We start from the raw sequence: 19,517 nt of genomic DNA on the forward strand, positions 1-19,517 counted from the left end.
GACAGGGGTAGCAGGAGACTTTTAAAAGCTGAAAACTGGTCAGGGAAGGGATAAACAAGCCTCTGTAATCTCACACCCTGCTTGTTCTTCTGCCCTAACACCACATGGCCATCACGCCACCCCCATCTAATCCGGCCTGGAGCAGAAGAGGGCAGAGCTGGGATTCCAGGCCTCCAGCCCTGGGGAGAGGGGGGAGCAGAGAGGATACTGTCTTCTCAAACATATGTGAAGCAATGTCCAGAGAGAGGAAGGGAGGGAGGGGAGAGGATGCCGAAAAGGCGTAGACAGAGAAAGGGGAGTTATAGGACTGGCGAAAAGGACAAAATAAATTGGAAAACATGAATAGGCTAGGAGAAAGCGCAAAAGTGAGGGGATAAAAGTATAAAGGAGGTTAGGAAAGAGATAAAAAGACACCGTGAACAAAATATACTTGGGAGAGATTAAAGAAGGAGAGAAGGGTGAGAGAAATAAGTGAGAAGATGAAAAACAGGGGAGCTTGGGGGTGGAATTCAAGACACAGACAGGAGAGAATAAACAGAGCGGAGAGGGGGGGTGGCAGAGAGGTTTGGGAAGGGGGGAGTGTGGGAGAGGAAGAGCAGAGGGAGGGAGACAGATCCGCCAAGACATTATCACCTCTTTCCAACATCTGAGACAGACCAGGAATAACCACACAGGCACACAGGAGGGAAACAGGGAGGAGGGGAGCAGGCGCTGACACTACACGGATCTATGTGGCGCGGCATGGGTTATACTGCAGTGCTTGCTAAAGGACTATGGCCAGGAAGGGTCATGCTGCATAGCTCCCAATGGGGATTTAAATTCCACACCATATGCCCTCAGTGATCTTACTGGGGGCTGGGGAGGGTTAAGCCAAGAAAACATGCAGAGGTGATAAGACTGTTACCAAGGCCAGTAGAGTGAAAAAGGACAGTCCAGTTGCCTGGTAAGTAATGACCGGCTGAAAGCTGGGCTATTTAAGGAGCAATTCAATGTTGCTTTGAATCCAGAGATGAGTCAAGGTAGAAGCTAGCAGGAGGTCCACACTACAGCCCGGCTTACAGGCTATTCCCTGACGAAAACACAAATAATCTATCTGCTCATTAGACGTGTGCCGTCTTAGCCCTCTCTCAACATACAGCTGGATGTCACACGCTGGTGCCTGACGTCATTGCCAACTTACTGCTCATGTTAATATTCAGTGCATCTACCCATTACAGAAAATCACCATACTGTCACTGTTTGGTAATGGATAAGGTCCACCTGGGTGTTATCTGTTGGGGGAGGGGGGGGGTGACTCTGCCTGCACTTATTGGACACACCCCGGTAACACCCAGTTGACCCATTATTCCAAAACTTCCAGCAGGAATAAAAGATGAATGGCAGAACAGAGTTGTATAAAAAAATGCTCCACAACTGCAATTTCATGTGGAATACATTTACCAAGACAAGTCAGGAGAAGGGATGGGTGTTCTTTAAGGAGAGAGAGACACAGAATTAAAAAGAATCCTGGACAATTCTCTACAAGACATAGTTTTAAGAGCATGAGGATAACCTTGCAGACAGGTTTCCTTCAGTTCTGGGTTCAGTATTCTGTGGGGGAAATTTCTCTTGTAGATTGTAAGCCCTCGCGGGCAGGGCCCTCTCTCCTTATTGCATTTGTCTGTATGTGCACCCGAGCGCCAAGGAATGAATGGTGCTTAATAAATAATAAATTTAGTTTTTGCTCGAGTCTACATTGGAGTACTTTGCACTAAATTTCTCAAATGTCGCACGTTGTCTGTTAAATTTGGCACATTCCTAAACCAAACACTTGTCTACAAACGCCACCTCAGTTTATTTCCGCCATCCACAGTGATAAATCTGGAGTGAAACTAATTACCAAAGCTAACCACACCCACTTTTCAAAACTGGAGCGAGTGGTGGAAAAACGCAAATGTCGCAAACGTTTGTACAAATAAGCCCAAAAAGTCACTGACTTTTGAAAGCCAAAGTTCTGCGGGGCATGATTACTTTCTTGCTGTTGCAGTAATGTTTCTACACTGTAGCAGTTATCCCCATGATATCGAGTACATCTGTGCCATAAATTATTTTCCAACATCGGCATCCGTTCAGGGCTCTCACAAGCGGTCCAAAACGGAGAAGTTTTGCCCTAATGCATTCTGAATGGAGAAGGATCCTGCAGCGTTTTGCTGTCCGCTTGATGAAACTGAGCCAAACGGATCCGTTCTGACACACAAGGTAAGGCCTCTTTCCAACGGGGGTGTGAGCCCTGTGGTTGTGCTGCGGCCCGCAAAATGCGGGCCGCAATGCACGAGCACAGTCCTTGGGGCAGCCGCAGCCAACCCATTCACTCCGTAGTGCTTTCGTAGGGTTCTGTTCCGTGTTTCCGTTCTGCATCTCCAGATTTGCGGACCCATTGAAGTGAATGGGTCAGCATCCGTGATGCGGAATGCCCGCGGAACGGCGCCCGTGTATTGCGGATCCTCAATAAGGCAACGGGGCGCACACGTCAGTGGGAAAGAGGCCTAAGTCAATGGGGACAGATCCGTTTTCTATGACACAATCTGGCACAACAGAAAACGGATCCATCCTCCATTGACTTTCAATGGTGTTCAAGACGGATCCGTTTTGGCTATGTTAAAGACAATAAACGGATCCGTTCTGAACGGATGCATGCAGTTGTATTATCTGAACGGATGCGTTTGTGCAGAGCCATGATGTGAAAGTAGCCTTAAAACCAAAAGGATTCATAGCCTTAAATTCTGAAGTTTGAGCTCAGTCATTCTCACTGTCCTATAAGGGGTTCATTAAGGTAGGTAAAATTATATAATAAGATCTTGATGTTGAAAAGACCTGCATACATGGAAAATGGTGCATCCCTTCAAAAAGAATTGACCTTTAGGGCACAGCCACATGGTCAGGTTTCCAGATGCAGTTTTTGAAGCCAAAATCGCCTCCAGGCCCCTCTGCCAGATCCCGCACGTGCGCACTAGGCATAACCTGAGGGACAGGACGATTGCGGAGGCGGCGATTTCAACTGGGAAGGCGGCGCTGGGCACCAGACGGAGATGGCTGCAGCCGGGCACCCAGTATGAAGCGACATCCCCTTGGACACCTTAGGTAGGTGAATGACAGGTTATAAAAACCTGTTTTATGTGCTAATAGAGCCACAGGCAGATTTAATAAGTACAGTTTCGGACTCATGCTATTTGGACGGACCTGGCCATATGTTTAGGTTATAGGCCTAAAATGGCATGACAGAATCCCTTTAAGTACAACTTGGCTGTATTTTCATAGCCAAATCATAGTTCTAAAACATCAATTTGCAGACAAGCCACACATTTTTGTGTCACTCGATTTTTATGTGAGACATGTTGTCGTACCCATAAACACAGAGGAGACTTCTTTTTTTAAATCCACTCTTGGTTTTTGCTTCAAAAACTAAATTAAAAAACAAAAAATAAAAACAAACACATGAACATGTGACCATACCCTTAGGTGTCCATCACACACAAATTTGCTTTGGAGTTTGTTTTTTTACCACTAAGGCTCTATTCACACGTCCGCAATTGTGGTCCGCATCCGTTCCGCTATTGTGCAGAACGGGTGCAGACCCATTCATTCTCTATGGGGATGGAATGGATGCGGACAGCACACAGTGTGCTGTCCGCATCCGTATTTCTGGGGCGCGCCGCCGATCGTCCGGTCTGCGGCTCCGGAAAAAAACAGAGCATGTCCTATTCTCGTCCGCAATTGAGGACAAGAATAGGCATTGCTATAGGGGTGCCGGCCGGGTGTATTGCGGATCCGCAATGCACTACAGACGTGTGAATGGACCCTAAAGCATCCAGAAAATTCAGCAAAAGAAATTAAAAAAAATATGCTGAAAAACCTTCACAAAAAAACCCTGTGGGAATCTACTTTTAGGGTGGTTTCTCACACACACAGCATTTTTCATGCAGTGGATTTAAAAGGTGGGGTAAATATACAGGTTTTGGCTCCAAAAATTTTTTTAAAAATACCACAAAAACTGCATTTTAGTTATTTTTTTATTTCATTTTTAAAGCCATTTGTGAAACAGGTTCAGAAGGTGACAAACCCTTGAAACTTGGGCTTTGTGCACAAGCAAATTCATATAAAGTCAGCCTGTGTGCATACATACGAAAAGCCAAATCTGCAGACAGTGCACCCCATCAGGAGAGGAGCTGCAATACAGTATGTAATGGGCAGTGCAAGGCAAGACACCATTCATAGGAAGAGTGGCCTTTTCTCCCACAGAGACCACACGTCACCCTCCATTTTCTAAATCACAGTGGAAAAAGAAACAAGACATGTCCAACGTGGACAACCGACTTTCCAGGATATGCCACATCTTGGACCCACACCTATCTAATGAGCAGGAGTGGCCAGACTTGGCCATGCAGCAATCTCTATTGACTGCTATAAGAGTTCTGGAAATAGCCAAGCATGCTTATGCCAGTTATGTGACAGTCACATACAATGCCAACTACATCCACAACTAGTTGTTTAGAAGTCACCTTGCTCTCTGTAGTCTCCTTCCAAGTTATGGCATATGCACTAGCTCAACATTTCCTGAAGAATTCCGTCACAAGCCTTAGCCATGCTGTTAACACAGGCTCTTTGATGTCCCTCTAAGAGTATAACCCCCCTTCACTCTACAGTATAACCCCCCCCCCCCCCCCCTTTCGTTCCTCTCCATTCCACCAAAGCCCCAGAAAGTATCAGCCATTACAGTGAAAGATAAGTCTGCCTCATAGGGGCAGTGATGGCAGCTGGCCTTCCAGTTTGGTGCTGCAATGTACATACACGTATTTTTATTTACTTTTTTTGACTAGTGGAAGATTAAAGGGGTTTTCCGAGACTTTTCTTTTTAATGATGACCTATCCTCTGCATAGGTCATCAGTAATTGATCAGTGGGGGTCTGACACCAGGGACCCCCGCCAATCAGCTGTTTGAGAAGGCAGTGGAGCTCCGAGGCCTTCCCTAGGCCTGTGATGACACGTTCAACGGTCACGTGGCCTAGGCACAGCTCAGCCCCACAGAAATGAATGAGGCTGAGCACGATACCAAGCACAACCGCTATACAATGTAAAACCACATGTTGGCGTGGGTTCAGCAGCTCTGTCAACCCAGCCGTAGGGTACGGTTCCACAAATTGGTGGCTGCAAAACACCAGTGCAATTTTCAGACTTATTAATCATCGCTAAATTTTACAAGTAAACAGTCATTTTAACTGCAAAATAGGCACCACCATTAACATCAATGACACTGTAAACAGCAAGCGGCCGCCAATACTTGGAACAGCATTTGCCCGGTTGTATGGGAGTGGCTAACAATGCATCATATCTGTGCATGTCCATTTGGACTATGTATGCTTTTACAATGTGCCTTAAAGAGAACCTGTCACCACGAAGTCTATTGCAATCTGCAGGCAGTATGTTATAGAACAGGAGGAGCTGAGCGGACTGTTATATAGTTTTGTGGGTAAAGATTTAGTAAAAGTTGTTATTTATTCATTTAAACCACTGCTGTTTTCTGCATTGGCGTCATGTGGGCGGAGCCACTCGTTGATTGACCGTTACCTGTGCATGACTAAGCATACAGGGAAGGCTGTCAATCATTGAGTAGGACCGCCCACATGACTGAAGCTTAAAAAGCATAAAGCATAAAAAGAGCAGAGGGTTATCACAGGTTGATCACACACTGATATTTTTATTTGCTTTATGCCCATTAGTGGCATTTCCTATGTACTTCTAGAAACTATACATATGCATTATACTGATTTCTAAGGTTACCTATTCACAGTGAACTATATGACGCCCACATGGAAAATCATCGATAGTAAACACATTCTGACAACGGAACATTTTGCTTGCAATTGATTATTCATACCTGAAAACCGTTAACAGTTTTACGAGACTGCAGCGGTGACATTGAGGTTGCATGTGACCGCTGCAGCCTATCGCTAGCCTCAATGGTGTATTGCTCTGAGGCAAGTGATAGGCTACAGTGGTCGTATGGTATACACCTCACCGCTCTATGCAAACCACACGAGGAGGACCAGAGGTGCGGTGCTGAGGATTTCTGGGCATGGGGCAAAGTATACTATAACTCAGACAACCCCTATAAAGTTCCATCTAATCCCTAACTTTCGGGCCCCTGTAATAAAATGAGTGCCGCAGAGGAGGCACATCTTCCACATCTCACACATAGGGGGAGATTTATAATGCAGGGAATTTTTTAAGTCTGTTTTGCAGGAATCTGTGTTGCTGTAATTTATGCCAAATTTTATGAAACACCGCACGTTTGATACATTTGGTGCATCTAAAAGGGCCTATTCAATGTGGGAAATGCACTCCGTGTGACAGCAGTGTTTCCCAGACTGAACATTGCTCCTGTGACGAGAACTCACTGAACTGTACTGACGGCATTACGCGAGTGCAATTCTGTACAGCCAAAGTCAGGCAGGAACACGCAGCATTATAAATCCTTATGATGTTGCGAGTTTGTGAAATACTGCTCTTACAGAGCTTAATTGCCGTACTGCAAACTGAAATTGCCCGTGTGTCTTGATATACTGCTCCAGTAAACGAGTGGGGTAAAACTGCAACTATTTAAGTGACTGGGGTGGTGTAAAAATGCTAAATACAGCACACGTTTTTCACAATTAAGCTCAAAAAGTCACAAAGCACCATTCTGCAACTTCTTGAAACCCCCCCCCCCACCCTCCCCATTATCCCTTCTTTATAGCGTCGACACAATTACATCAATTACATACAACCTGACCAAATCTGACAAATACGGAACCTCTTTGACAAGAAATAAAATAACCATTAAATAATATTCGGAATTATTGGAAAAGCTGGTGAGTATTTTTAGTACTACACAATGCCGCCAACCAGATTCCATCTATAATACCAGTCAGCATTGACGTTCTTCAAACCTTTTTGCTTCAGTCAATAAGATGGATCAAGTCTACAGGAATTTCCAGATATACCATCCTGCGCCCAGGGGTTAAGGGACACTGGCGGCTGTGGTGGGGGGTACACCGAATTCCTTCCCAGCTGCAGGCCTGGCTGCTCCTCCCCCTCCTATCGGCGCACACCTGGCAGGACACAGCTAGGCTTCACAATGCAGCTCTCAGCTCACAGGAGCAGCATTGTGTAGGACCTGACACGGGAAGGAGGAGGGGGGAGGAAGAAGACACAGAGGGACCTGTGTCAGATCCTCTGACAACCAATATAGCCTACCAGGAATAAAAAAAGAGGATCTTGCTTTGTGAAGAAATACATAAGACTGCTCTGGACAGATCATTTGCTATGCTGTTTATTCCGGCTCCGTTCACCTGAGTCTGATGGGAAATATCAATCCAGTCTAAAAAGGACTTATATACGGCATATACATAAGAAAAATATAACACATACACATATAAATGTCAGGTGGAGCTGTATGTATAAGAAAGTATCCTCGCACTCACAAAGCGGTTTTATTCCTTCCCTTCCTGGCACTATTTACAGGGTGGGAATTCCAAATAAACACTTCCTCCCTTTAGACTCTGCCCCAAGGGGGGACAAAAAGCCACATGCTAACCATCTGCTGAACTGCATACTTACTTGCACTCAACACGCCCGGGATGGGTTTTAGCAGCTCATACTGACATGGCTACGCAATTATACATAGCTACATAAGTAAAAACAAACAAGTAAAATAAGTAAGGAAATTCAGCAGTAAATGTGACAGAGGTGACAGTGCCGGATAAGGTTGTACATGGTATACACAAGCAATGAAGTTTAAAAGGAAAAAGGGGTGGGTGCAGAGGAGGAGGAAGACAGCTGAAAAAGGAAAGGGGTGGCAGAGTTCATACAACCAGGATGGGCTGAAAAAGGATGGAGTGAAGAAGGAAGCAATGTTGTCCCTATAATCTGGAGCAAGCTAACAGGAGTCAACGGACAGGAAAAATACAATATATTAAGTATATAATAAAAGAGCAAACACAAGATAAGAAAATCTAGAGACTGGAGGTAAAAAAACGCATCATGGAGCAAGCACAGGAGAGAAAAGCTGAGTGCAATGAAATCAAAATGAGAAAAGTGCAGAGAGCGCACAAAAAGGAAAAGAGCAAGAAAAGCAAAATGAAGCGAGGGAGACAGCAAAGGGGAGAGGACAGAGCAAAATGAAGGAAAGGGGTGGGAGTGAGGGGGAAAAGTGCAGACGCCACAGAGTGGAAACGAAAGGAAAGGGAGGAAGGAAAAAAGCTTCAGAGAAAGAAGCCAAGGAGTGTGAACAGCAGAGATGAGACCGAGGGGAGAGAGCTGGCGATGCAAGCAGAGAGAATGAGCGTGAAAAGCCTGCGAGAAAAAAATAGCTCAGCAAAGGTGTGGGAGACATGGCCAGACAGAAGAAAAGGAGGAGGAGGAGGGGGTGGTGGAAAAGTAGGGGAGATCAGGGAGCACAGAAGTCAGGAAAGTGAGAGTCAGATGGTACACTGGTGGGGTACAGATTCCTAATAGGCAAAGAAATAGGAAAAAAATAATCAAGCTGTAAGGGATGCATTAAAAAGGCAGAAGCAGGGGAGGGAGGCACAGAAAGAGGAGTTAGAGAGGCAGCAGTTAGCAGCAGGCAGGGGACCTGGCAGTGCCAGCCCTCAGCATGTAACAGAGCACAGATGGGGGGAGAGAGAGAGAGGAGAGAGGAATAGCATGTTGTTCAATCTCCTTTCAGCGTCCAAATCCTACTCCCCCCTCCTCCTCTCCTCACTCTCTCGCTCCCTCTCTCCCCGGCTGCAGGGCTGGAATTTTCCACTGGTTTTTTGCACATCCCTCAGCCTCCAGGAATGCGGCTGGCTACTTCTCCCTCCATGCACAACCAGGGGAGAAGAGGCCAGGACACCAGCGGCTGTAGGGGGGAGGAGAAGAGGTGGTAGGACACAGCTGGCCAGCCCCCTAGAAGGGAGGCTCTGACTGTGCAACACATGTGCTCTCCTCAACCAACCCCCAGAATAGCCTCACAGCATGCAGGCACAAATGGGACCCGAGTAAACATTAGTCAAGTTACACGGCCATGTCCCCGCAGTGAATTATAGCCCTGATGATCTGGAGAGTATTGGTGGGGGATAACGCTAGACCATGTCCCCACACACCATAAACTAATATACTATGGACCATGTAGAGACTGGATCAAACAACCATACATGTAACTGTAGGGACGGGTCATATGTAAGTGGTCATGTAAAGCTCTTCTATGGTCTCTCACTTGGCCTTCAGGTTACAGTCAGAGCCTATGGACCATGTAAAAATGACACCCTCTACCTGTGCGCCCGTATTGTAGGTTTGGCAAAGGGCAAACAGAGGTGTAATCGGCACATATGTTATACTGTTACGGGAGCCTATGCTTAAAAAAAAAAAAAGAATAAAAAAATACGCTGGACTTACATATATTTGGACAAAGGAAAACCCCACATTTAAGCTAAATTTCACTAAATTGGCTCAGTAACTGGCAAAGACTTATCAGAATTCTACTTTCCTGTTACCACAGGGCACAGCGCAGACGTTCGCTACACAGAGCTAAAAGGCTGACAGTGGACTACAGATAAACCAATGTCAGTTTCCAAAAGCAACAAGCAGAATTTTGGAAGCAGCTACAGATGTGAATGGGGAATAAGGTATGAAAGTATCTGGGAAGTCCACTAACAAAAGGTTCACCCAGTTTCCATAAAACTTTTGGTATGTCATAGAGACACATGAAAGGTTTTGATCAGTGGGGGTCCAAGTGCCGAGACCCCCACTGATCGCTAGAATGAGGACAGAGAAGCACTCGCATATCACGCTCTCTTTAATGCAGGAAAGGGAGCAAGACGGACTCAATAGAGACAATATGCTCAGAACTCTGGACCCCAACGATCAACACCATTGATTTGAAAATGCATGAACACATTGGCAACTGGGTGTTACCAGTTAGGGGGCCCGTTTCTGGCATTAGTGCCGGGATTTGGCCGGACAAATACCACTACAAGCAGTGGTTTTAGTCCAGCCAAATCCTGGCACTAATGCTGGAAACAGGCTGGATCCCCACAAGTCTCATTAAGGTGTATTCACATGCGGCAGATAATTCTGCAAAGCACCCTTATAGTCAATGCACTAGTATGGGGCTATGGTTTAGGCAGCTGGTTCCTCTTTCAGAAGAATGCACCATTAGTGTGAAACTAGCCCAACACAAGCAATCAGTGTACACATGAGCAGAGTGTGGATGTTAGGGATTATTCACACGTGGTAGATTTGGAGCAGGAAATTCTGGGACAATCTTATTAACAAGATGAGGCTTGTTAATGCGTTACCAACAATGTGCACTCCTCTATCTAGAACCAAATTATTCCGTTCAGGACAGAGAAGGTTTATTCACTCACATCGGCCGGGAAAATGAATGTCACAAGTGCAGCCCAAAAAAACACTTCAAAAACAAACTGACCTTCTACAGCAGGGATGCTCAACTTGTGGCCCTCCAGCTGTTGTAAAACTACCACTACAACTCCCACCAGGCTGATAGCTGTCTGGGAAAGATGGGAGTTGAAGTTTTGCAACAGCTGGAGGGCCGCAGGTTGAGCATGCCTGATCTACAGCATCTACATCACCTCATCTTTATCTCTACAGGACGAGACAAAAAGCTTTTTCCTGGTTTCACTAGTGTTTTTTTATGTGATCAGTAGGAATAATAGAGGAATGGCAGAGCAGAGTTGTTGACTAAGAACTTTCCAGTTTGAAACATGTTAACCTGTGGTGGAGGGTGGTGAAGATTGCAGTATGTACTTTTATACCGATCTACAATAAAGACGACCAACACTGATGGATGCTGGAGAACTTTCTATTCTTTTCAGAGCTGTTCCAGAATGGTTATTTCATGGAGAATACAAGTGCCTACTAAGACACACAAGCCAGGAGAGCTAACAGGTCCTCTTTAATATGTCTGATAAGTTCCTTTCTATATGCTAAAGAATCAGGTCAGATGCATTCATAAACTTCCTGAATGAAATCGCCCATTCAAACTTGGCAATAACAGCTACAAATCATTCATCTTCACTTTCAGGCAATCTTAGGAATTGGTGCCAGTCCTAAATGCACAAAAATATCAACTAAAACGTTAAAAAGTATTGTCTCAACTCCAATTGCTCATCTATAGATTGCAAGAAAACTGGCCTTCTACCAGTGGGATCTCTTCCAACGACACAGACTCATGACCCCAAAGAAAGCAAAGCTTTCAGCATCGCTCTGCAAATTGGCCTTCTGTTGCAGCCTGTATGCCGTCTACTGTGCCGCAGACCCAGTCGGGATTCTAAGGGTGCTTTTACATCGCCTGGTCCCATTGGTGCTCATATAAAGTATCTTTAGCCAGGTTGGGGAAAATAGTGGTTACCATGATGGTTTGTTCCCCATATACTTTGCATTACGTCAGCACCACACCTGGGCACAGGAAGGGGAATAAGTATCTGATCTAAAACTCTGACCTCTGGGAACCCTGTGGATAGGGGATTAGTCTTGTGTTCGAGGGATAGCCCCTTTAACTTGCACATAATTAAAATTCATCCGACTCCCTACTTTGTTTTTAGAAAATTCTGCTAACTTGGAGCTAATCCTATTAACAAATCGACTGCATAACAAACTTGGAAAGATAGCTACCCATATCTGAATAATATTAGCAAAAAAAAATGTGTACATCAAGACTAGACTCAACCATTTACTCTTAATGGAGATAATCCAAAAGTACACTGTATATCAACAGGTTATCTGCATTTTTGGTCAACAGTTTGATGGTGGCACAGCACTGGTTGGCATCATTCATGGTTATTGCCCCAATGCCAAGGCTATTCAGCTGGATTCAGATCAGCGCTTATTATTTCTGTTCCATTATAGGAGTAGAAGAATGAAAATAACGGAAGGAGGCACCGAGCCAATCGCCCAATGAACGAGCAGATTCTCATTGCTGACACCTAAATCATTGTTTCTGGGCAGCAGATCGTACCATGTAAACTGTGATCTGCTGCCTAGAAACAATGAGGGTCATTGAAACAATGAGGTACCTGCAATCTGCATTCCCATACACCACTGTAAAGGACTACAGATTCCCTTGCGACTGTACTGAGCGCTCTACAGATCAGAGAAAGGCTGCTCCTGCTGGTATTGGCGCTGGCCTGGCATACATGGTTAGCCACACCAGGCTTTAGAGAGCAAAGCTGTTACAGGCGAGAGGCGCCATGCTCCGGCCTGTACAGTGCTCAGTGTGGCTGCAGGGTAATCCGTACACACACACACAGCGGTATGTATATATATCACATGCTAAATATATTTTAATAAAGTTTCTTTGAAGGCTTAGGTACACTCTGACAGGTCTTTATGAAGGAACCCCAATTTCATTATGTGGATAAATTTTTTAAGTTTATATTAAAAGATGGTAAATAAAAACTAGGAGGACAATCAACCGAAAGGTCTCTTTACAATAAGCAGACCAGTCTCCTAAGACTACTTTCACACTTGCGGCAGAGTGATCCGGCAAGCAGTTCCGTCGCCAGAAACGTATGCCAACTGATGGCATTTGTAAGACTGATCAGGATCCAGATTTTTTTGGCCAGAGATAAGGGCTCTTTCACACCTGCGTTCTTGTCTTCCGGCATAGAGTTCCGTCGTCGGGGCTCTATGCCCGAAGAGTCCTGATCAGGATTATCCCAATGCATTCTGAATGGAGTGAAATCCGTTCAGGATGCATCAGGATGTCTTCAGTTCCGGAACGTTTTTTGGCCGGAGAAAATACCGCAGCATGCTGCGCTTTTTGCTCCGGCCAAAAATCCGGAACACTTGCCGCAAGGCCGGATCCGGAATTAATGCCCATTGAAAGGCATTGATCCGGCCTTAAGCTAAACGTCGTTTCGGCGCATTGCCGGAGCCGACATTTAGCTTTTTCTGAATGGTTACCATGGCTGCCGGGGCGCTAAAGTCCTGGCAGCCATAGTAAAGTGTAGCGGGGAGCGGGGGAGCAGTGTACTTACCGTCCGTGCGGCTCCCCGGGCGCTCCAGAGTGACGTCAGGGCGCCCCAAGCGCATGGATCATGTGATCGCATTGGACACGTCATCCATGCGCATGGGGCGCTCTGACGTCATTCTGGAGCGCCCCGGGAGACGCACGGACTGTAAGTATACCGCTCCCCGCTCCTACTATGGCAACCAGGACTTTAATAGCGTCCTGGGTGCCATAGTAACACTGAAAGCATTTTGAAGACTGTTCAGTCTTCAAATGCTTTCAGTACACTTGCGTTTTTCCGGATCCGGAGTGTAATTCCGGCAAGTGGAGTGCACGCCGGATCCGAACAACGCAAGTGTGAAAGAGGCCTAAAACCGTAGCATGCTGCGGTTTTATCTCTGCCCTGATCAGTCAAAAAGACTAAACTAAAGACGTCCTGATGCATCCTGAACGGATTACTCTCCATTCAGAATGCAGGGGGATATAACTGATCAGTTCTTTTTCGGTATTGAGCCTCTAGGACGGAACTCTATGCCGGAAAAGAATAACGCTAGTGTGAAAGTGAGAGGAACCTGGCAGAAAGTGTTCAATTCCCCTACAGCACCACCACAGGGGAAATTGTGCATTACACAGTCCTACTGCAATCAATGGGCTGTCTGTGTAAGGCCGAATGCACACAGCCGTGAGCGGTCTGTGGTATCCCGGCCTGGAATCCTGCTGACCACAGGAGGGCACAGCGTCATTGGTTGCTATGACGCCATACGCTTCATGCCGCCGCTGCACTACAGTAATACACTTGTATGATCTATACGAGTGTATTACTGTAGCGCAGCGGCGGCATGAAGCGTATGGCGTCATAGCAACCAATGACGCTGTGTGCTCCTGCTGTCACGGACCGCTCACATCCGTGTTCCATGGCCGTGTGCATTCGGCCTAATGCAGGACAGGACAAGCCTCCAGAGTGAGAAAATGTTTGTTACCACTCTCCAAGCGAAGAGGCTCATGGGACAGAGTACACTACTTACTGCGAATTCCCTAAATAGGGTATATGAACAGGTTTACTAAAATGGGCCTTTTAAAGTGGTTTTCCAGTAATAATTATACTTTGTGCAATGCCCACAGTCGGTTATAGAGCAGAAGCAGGTGAGCATAATGATACATTTTTGTGGGAAAAGATTATGTAAGACCTCATGCACACCAACTGTATTTTTGGTCCGTGTCCGATCCACATTTTTTTGCAGTAGCAGATCCATTATTTTCTTTAGGGCCTCAAAAAAAAATGCAGACAGCACATGTTATGTAGACAAGAATAGGCATTTTTTTTTTTTTTAAGGCCCCTTTCACACGAGCGGGTATTCCACGCGGGTGCAATGCACTGAATCCGGACCCATTCATTTCAATGGGTCTGTGTACATGAGCGTTGATTTTCACTCATCACTTGTGCATTGCGTGAAAATCGCAGTATGTTCTATACTCTTTTCATGCAACGCAGGCCCCATAGAAGTGAATGGAGCTGCGTGAAAATAGCAACGCATCCGCAAGCAAGTGCAGATGCAATGCGTTTTTCATGGTTGGTTGCCAAGAGATGTTTGTAAACCTTCAGTTCTTTATCACGCTCATGAAAAACGCATCAATGCGCATTTCACCCGCGCGATAAAAACTATTGAAAAACAATTGAACGCAATCGCAGGCAAAACTGAATGAACTTGCTTGCAAAATTGTGCGGTTTTTTTATGAACCCACCAGGACCTAATCCGCCACGCTCGTGTGAAAGAGGGACCGAGGAAAGTGTAGGATGCACATGGCCGGTATCCGTATTTTGTGAAGCCACAGTTTGCAAGCCGCAAAATACATACAGTAGTTGTGTGCATGAGGCATAAAACATCTAATTTATCTATTTAAATCTCTGCTTTTTCTAAGACCACCCCTCAGTACACAGGGGAGGTGTCATCAGTGATTGATAGAATTCTCTGTATAAGGCTACATTCATACGAACATGGTGTATTGCAGATCAGCAAAACATGAATGCCGGCCCATATGCGTTCCGCAATTTGCGGACCGCACATGCCGCCACTATCATAGAAAATGCCTATTCTTGTCCGCAATTGCAGACAAAAACAGGTTATATATTTTTTTTTTTTTTGCAGGACCATGGCACAGAACTACACACTAAATTTCTTAGCACCTGCCAATATAGTGATAATTGATGTACATACTTTATTGCTTGTTTTATATTTCATTAAGAAATTAAGTGAAATAAATAATCTAGGAGCATGTAATCTTCACTTGCTGCCTGATACCAAGAGGGGCCATTTCTTTCACAAGAAGTGAATGGAAATTACAAAAACCTCAGCACTTCAGTCCATCCCCAGGAACCCAGGTGTGCTCTCACAAGAGATTCAGAAACTCAGTCTGAGCTGCTTCCCTTGCCAATGGTTTCTTGAAAGTATTAAAATATCAATAAGCACAGTAGTGGGAAGGGATGGAAGCCATGATAACAGTATGGCACGTGACCACTGAGGCTGCTTATAAAAATAGAGGGGGGGGGGGACCTGAGTTAGGCAAGTATTTTATTTTTACTTTATAAACAGACTAATTTTTCTCATAGGTCAGATAACCCCTTTAAAGTCATAAGGTCCCATTTCCACATAATTTGTGGTAATCTGCCTGTTAGGCAAGATCCATCCCTAGTAACAGACAGCCCATATAAAATGGGGGAGTGTCAGAGCTAGCTGAGATTCTGCACATGATAAAACTGCTATTACAAAGGTTTTGAAGATTATCGGAGAGTCCTGTGTGATGTAGGTGTGATCTCCACCTCTATCAGTTCTGTGAGCTCTGAAGCTTTAAACAGTGAGAAATAAGGGAAGTGAGGTCACTGCAGTACTGTGCTGGCAGATTCCACAAAAAGGAGACGCCTCCTGCTTGTGAGAGAAATGCACCTAATTATGCAGCTGAAGAGGGGAATAATTTGGCAGAGGAATATATCAGGGAAGCCCATCAAAAACCTTTTCCTTCTCAGTTATGATTGTACAATTAAGCACAGCAATTATGAAAACTTTTTTGAAAGGTTGGGCACCAATGATGAAAGCATAAAACAGAAGGCAGGTTCAAGTAGGTGTGCATTAAATGGGTTGTCTCGTCATTACTAGGGTAAGCCTCAACCAGTAGCCACCTGGGATAGTTTGCTTTGCTATACTTTTTCTGCAGCTCCCATGCACACCAATGTGCCGGCCTGCTCCACTGTTTCCCGGCACATAATGCTCAAGGGCTTATTAAGGCCCCTTTACATGGCCCGATGGTGCAGACGATTGTGACAATCACCTGCTCGTCAGTGTAGGAGACTGCTGCATTTACATGCAGTATGGCAGTAGGGGAAGGAGCGATCGCTAACGCCATCATTCGTCTCCATAAAGGATCCCTGTTTACCGCCAAACGATGATTTAGGTGATGGCGTGAACAAGCGTTTCGCTTGTTCATTCGAGTAATCGGAGGCACCTTTACACCAGCAGATTCGTATAAACACTTGTTAGCGATAATCTGCCCGAATATAGGGCAGTGTAAAGAAGCCTTTAGGCTGGGTTCACACTTTAGCGCATTTTATATGCGCGTTTAACGCACGTTTTTGTCGCACGTTTTTATGCGTGTTTTTTGCAATAGTAAACGCGCGTTTGAGTGATTGACTGCAGTGTCCTATGGCCACAAACGCGCGTCAAAACGCCCCAAAGAAGCTCAAGAACTTGTTTGAGCGTAGGGCGTTTTTCAGCGCGTTCAAACGCGCTGTAAAACGCTCAAGTGAGAACCAGGGCCATAGGGAAGCATTGGTTTTCATGTGTTGAGCGTTTTACAGCGCGTTTGAACGCGCTGTAAAACGCTCAAGTGTGAACCCAGCCTTAGTATGGACTTTAAAGGGATTGTTTCATCTCGCTGTTACTAGGGCAAGACGAGTCAATCTCTTTAAAGTCCACGTCCACAGACTGTAGAGTAGGCAAGGGTAGAACACAAAAGGTCAAGGACATGCAGCCTTGTTGTAAAACACAGAGTTAAGAAAAAAAAGAATAAAATTAAGTTAGCACACTCCATGCTGTATGTACCAAAACGGTTCAGGGACTGGCGCCTTCAAAAAGTATTTAAATTCTGTTTGATTTGCAGGATTTTTGTACGTTCTGGTGTTTCCATAGAAACCTAATGCTGTCTATAAAGCCTTCCTAAACAGCCAAGTAGACAAACGTGTTTGTAAGACTTCGCAGTCCCTTGTATTGCCTTCCGTAACATAATGCATTGTTGTGACAATATTTATTCCCAGGCCAAAGTCAATGTATTCAGAAGTACAAGACTGAAATGGTTCTAAACCCTCAAGACCTTCACATTTGTTGCCCAGTTAAAGACATGAGCAGGTACAATAATGTACAATCATTAGGAGGGCTGAAAACAACTCGTATTCACATATATGGCCAACACACAATGCACTGGTGTCCTCCACAGAACCAGCCTTTAATTCAACATCCCAAGGCAAAACGGCTAAAAAAATATTTGAATATTTGAATCTCCATACCCCCAGTCCTAAGGGAACACATATATGCGATAAAAACACAGTCCATGCACCACAAAACCTGTCATGTGCAGGTTCACTATAAAAAGAGGTAGGCAAAAGCTACAGAAGTCAATGGAAGTGGTGCACAACTGTAAGGTATCTTTATGGGGCAGATTTGTTGGGGAAATTTCTGCAAAGGAAAATTCTTTCCATACATCTGAATGGGGTTGTATCTGCAGCAGATTTTTACAAAAATAACTCTATGGTGAAGAAATGCCACTGTATGGCATCAGTCTGAGGAATGCGTTAACATACACTGTTTTTGTATAAATTAATTAGGTTATCCAACCTCTATAACGCCCCCCTAATGCCTGGACCTCTCATACAGGTTATACTTATTCCACCAGTGTGGAACATGCCCTATCTTGTTGCGGAACGGGCGGATCGTGGACCCATTAAAGTGAATGGGTATACGATCGGCTGCGGCTGCCCCACGGTCGGTGTTCGTGCATTGCGGCCCGCAGCACGGCCACGGGGTGCACACGTTCGTGTGCAGGAGGCCTAAGGGTGAGTTAACATCATGTTTTTCCTATCCGTTTAACATATACAAAAAAAATATATATACGTTAAACGGATGCCTCGGACTGATGACATACAGAGTTCCATAAAAATAAAAAATAAACTTTTTTTACAATGTTAAAAAAAAGTAACTTTTTTACTGGACTCTACAGGATACAAGAACATTTTCCTAATGTACAGTCAGGTCCATAAATATTGGGACATCGACACAATTGTAACATTTTTGGCTCTACACACCACCACAATGGATTTGAAATGAAACGAACAAGATGTGCTTTAACTGCAGACTGTCAGCTTTAATTTGAAGGCATTTACATCCAAAACAGTTTGCATATGTGTCTCCCACTTGTTAAGGAACCAAAAGTAATGGGACAAAATAATAATCATAATTCAAACTTTCACTTTTTAATACTTGGTTGCAAATCCTTTGCAGTCAATCACAGCCTGAAGTCTGGAACGCATAGACATCACCAGACGCTGGGTTTCACCCCTGGTGATGCTCTGCCAGGCCTCTACTGCAATGGTCTTCAGTTCCTACTTGTTCTTGAAGCATTTTCCCCTCCGTTTTGTCTTCAGCAAGTGAAATGCATGCTCAATCGGATTCAGGTCAGGTGATCGACTTAGCCATTGCATAACATTCCACTTCTTTCCCTTAAAAAACTCTTTGGTTGCTTTTGCAGTATGCTTTGGGTCATTGTCCATCTGCACTGTGAAGCACCGTCCAATGAGTTCTGAAGCATTTGGCTGAATATGAGCAGATATTTCCCGAAACACTTCAGAATTCATCCTGCTGCTTTTGTCAGCAGTCACCATCAATAAATACAAGAGAACCAGTTCCATTGGCAGCCATACATGCCCACGCCATGACACTACCACCACCATGCTTGATGAGGTGGTATGCTTAGGATCATGAGCAGTTCCTTTCCTTCTCCATACTCTTCTCTTCCCATGACTCTGGTACAAGTTGATATTGGTCTCATCTGTCCATAGGATGTTGTTCCAGAACTGTGAAGGCTTTTCTAGATGTCGTTTGGCAAACTCTAATCTGGGCTTCCTGTTTTTGAGGCTCACTAATGGTTTACATCTTGTGGAGAACCCTCTGTATTCACTCTGGTGAAGTCTTCTCTTGATTGTTGACTGACACACATACACCTACATCCTAGAGAGTGTTCTTGATCTGGCCAACTGTTGTGAAGGGTGTTTTCTTCACCGGGAAAGAATTATTCGGTCATCCACCACAGTTGTTTTTAGTGGTCTTCTGGTGTTGCTGAGCTCACTGGTGCGTTCCTTCTTTTTAAGAATGTTCCAAACAGTTGTTTTGGCCACGCCTAATGTTTCTGCTATCTCTGATGGGTTTGTTTTGTTTTTTCAGCCTAA

At 44.9% G+C, this 19,517-nt stretch overlaps 1 protein-coding gene and 1 long non-coding RNA gene across 3 annotated transcripts in view; one reads left to right on the forward strand and one right to left on the reverse strand.

Moving 5' to 3' along the window:
- Window positions 1-19,517, reverse strand: part of AHDC1 (AT-hook DNA binding motif containing 1) — an 83,706-nt gene that overhangs the window by 53,006 nt on the left and 11,183 nt on the right. The gene's annotated exons all lie outside the window — the stretch shown is intronic.
- On the forward strand, window positions 7,640-12,097 carry LOC120995219. Its single transcript, XR_005777550.1, has 3 exons — window positions 7,640-8,397; window positions 9,557-9,683; window positions 11,926-12,097. It is a non-coding gene; the product is annotated as an uncharacterized LOC120995219 (long non-coding RNA).

Source organism: Bufo bufo, chromosome 3 (genome assembly GCF_905171765.1).
Source record: "Bufo bufo chromosome 3, aBufBuf1.1, whole genome shotgun sequence".
NCBI lineage: Eukaryota > Metazoa > Chordata > Amphibia > Anura > Bufonidae > Bufo > Bufo bufo.